Here is a 3,442-nt window from a genome sequence, read left to right on the forward strand (position 1 = left end):
TTGGGCTGGCCTTTTTTGCGATACCAGGAATTGAACTCAGGACCTTGCACTTGCCAGGCAGGCACTAATGCCACTGAGCTATATCCCCAGCCCCCTTGGCTATCCTTGTAGACCTACTTTGTCTCTAATTTTTGGTCTGAAAACTTAAGTTGTTAACCCTCAAGAAGAGAAGCTTAATGATGTTATTACCCTGTAACATATGCAGTTGAGCTTAACCTCACTATCTGTCTAAGGCCAGTTTTCTGACATGTTGTAAGACTATCTTCTTGTATCCTTATGTTGTGGACAGAAAGCTAGCTAGCTTTTTGGCTCTTTTGTACAACAGGGCAAGCTCCATTCTATTACCTCCCCAAAGTCAGCCTCCACGGCCAGGGAGATGGCTCAGTAGAATAAGCACTTACCTGGCAAGCGCAAGGGCCTGAGTTCAATCCCCAGTTTGTTCAAAAAAAAAAAAAAAAAAAAAAAAAAAAAAACAGTCAGCCTCCAAATCTCATCATAATGGGATTAGAATTTAGGGAACACAAACATTCAATCTATTGTAGATATGTTAGAGTTGAAGTGCTGAAGAGACATATAGGTGCCTGGGAATGTAAGTTGGTAGTAAAGACTATTAGAAGTATGGAGCTGGAGGTCACTATTATAGCATTTGTGGGGGACCACCTGGGCAATTGTGATGTTTTTTGTCTAGTTGTCCCCCAAAAGCCTCATGCAATCATGGGGCAGGGATTTCTAGAGTTTGAGATTAACTCATGATCAACTGAGATTATGGGTCTTAGTAATGCTTGGATTATGGGTTTGAGTACTTCTCCCAGCCTGGGGCAGGTAGCCTGAATGTTACATAAGAGAGACAGAGAGACAGGCTTCTCTCTGTTGCTACTGTTGTTGGTACTCTCTTGGCTCCTCTTGCTCTTTGCCGTCACCATGAGTTGTTCTCTGCTATGAGCCACTCTGTCTTGGAGCCAGCTAAGTATAGACTAAAACCTCCAGTAACTGTGAGCTAAATAAACCCTTCCTTCCTTCTTTCCTTTCCTAATTTTGAGTGTTGGGTATTTGTCCCAGCAATGAGAGAAAAGTAACTGAGACAGCAACTCTCCTTAAAAGAAAAGCAATTGTCTCCCTTTTGGTGTGTCTGACTCTGTTTCCATGTATTGATAAGTACAGAGCTGGCTAGGACTTTTCTTATCCCTTCAATTGGCTTTAAGCAATGCACATTAGTCTAGCCAAGGTGCTGGTGGTAGTATTTGAAGACAGCATGTATGTTTCCCTGGTAACCCCCACCTGCTGCTTTTTAATATGAGCCAGCCAATACTCAATACCGTTGGCTGGGATTGAGCCTCGAGATAGAGGCTCTTGCTTCCTGGGGCTTGTAGACTGAAGAGCTGAAGCTCCAGACCCCAAAGCATTAGATACTATCTTAATTGTGTGATGCAGATTACTCTCTGCATATTCTTCTCTCTGCATAATGCAGAGGTAAATACAGGCCTCCTACCTAGTCCAGTTCATAGTATTCACTTTTGCCATACTCAGTCATTCATCCTCAAGCCACTCCTCTTTCATTACTGAATAAAACGTGGGTTCAGCCCTGGGTTCAGCCTTTGTTCCGGATAGCCATCACCATGACTGGACTTAGGGCCCCTTAGCTCCCCATAGCTATAAATATGCGGTAGTGTCTTTATTCTCGCTGTGAGTTACACTGGAAATAGGCAGATTGGAGTTAACCTGATGAGATTAACTCCAATAACGTATCCATGGGGCTACAAATATAACCTTCCTGGACTGAGACGAGGGCCAGAAAGGGCTCTCTGTAGCACTGAGTGACATCCCCAGCAAGCCTGGGGATGGGGTGGGGCTGCATGTGGTGCTGGGGATGTCATCAGTCTTAATGGACCCTTATTTGAGAAACAGAGGTAAGGAGCACAGACTCCTAAGGATCAGACTGTAAGTGTAAATCACAGCCATGCTAATTGGCCTGTAGGCATTTTAGTTTCCTCATCTATAAAACTGATTTGGTGAGCAGATGTATAAACCCTTAGAACTGACTAGTGAATAATACTCCAAAATGCTGATAATACATAAAAGCCTTGCCATGTACAAGGACATGTCTCATTTTAAAATGGAGATGAAAGGCTGGCCAGATAGCTCAGCGGATTAAAGCACCTGCTTCGGCAGAGCACAGTGGCCTGGGTTTAATCCCAGGCATGCTGTGCCAAGCCCACCCTTGAGGGAAGCTGAGATGGCAATTGAGACTGGGCGTGGTGGCATTAGTCTGTAATCCTAGCACTTGGGAAGCTGAAAACAGGAGAATCACCTGAGTCTGATCTACATAGCGAGACCCTGTACACCCTGTAGACCCTGCCCTAAATTAAATTAAAAAAAAAAAAATGGAGCTGTGAGTGCTAGAGAGGTAGCTCAGTAGTAGAATGCTTATCTAGCTTTATGGGGTCCTGGGTTCAATTCCCAGTATGGGGAAAATTAAAGGGACAGAGACTGTGTTTAAGAAAAAAAAAAAAAAGGACAATAGTTTGTGGGCACTTTGATAACAAGCATTTTATGTTGCTCTGAAGGCAGCCAAAATATGGAATGTTCAATATTTTTTTCTAGTGCTAGGGATAGAACTTAGGACTTCACACTTGCTAGGCAAATGCTCTGCCACTGAGCTATATCACAGCCCCAAACAGCCAAATTTCACACCCACCTCCTCAGTTGGATTCCACCTAGTGTGTCCTTATTTGTTTTGAAATCAGTTAAAAGAAACTTCTGCAATTCTAATTATATGAACTACCTTAAGGGGCCAATGTTACTACATTAACTGTAGATAAGCTATGACACTAGATAAGTGGAAGATAAGCTTTGTATAATGTTTAACGTATGAAATATGAAATGAATTGATAAATGAAAAAGGGAAGAAAAGGCAGCCGTAATTATACAGGGAAACCTCCAAATGACACAGGGAGAAAAACTGACCTCCCAACCTAAAAGGTACCTGGGAGGAATTAATGTTCTCTAAAACCGAAGAATGAGTTTGAGGAACAAATGGAGGTTATGAGCAGAATATATTTATTGAGGGAAAGAAAGCTCATGTCCACAAGAGAGAGACAGGAGGGGAGCCTGAGTGGTTTATTCTGGGAAGCTGCCTTTTCCAGGGACTTTTATAGAGCAAATCACATGGTGAGGCAGGTCTAAGGCGGTTGAGAAAACATGGGAACTCACTTAGGTGGGCATGAAGTGGGTCAACAAAACTAGGGTCAACCAACGAGATTACGAGCACCATTGCTCTGGTAAAATTGATTAAGTCCAGTACCAAATGGGGAAGCGAGTCACATAGCAAGCAGGCATGAATATGAGATAGGGTCTCTTCCTGTTGGGGGTTGGGCTAGTGACTCATTTGGGCTCTTTCAAGGTGATTGATTCCTATTTAGAATATCAATCCCCAATGCCCATC

Source organism: Octodon degus, unplaced genomic scaffold (assembly GCF_000260255.1).
Source record: "Octodon degus isolate 3935 unplaced genomic scaffold, OctDeg1.0 scaffold00047, whole genome shotgun sequence".
Classification (NCBI taxonomy): Eukaryota; Metazoa; Chordata; class Mammalia; order Rodentia; family Octodontidae; genus Octodon; species Octodon degus.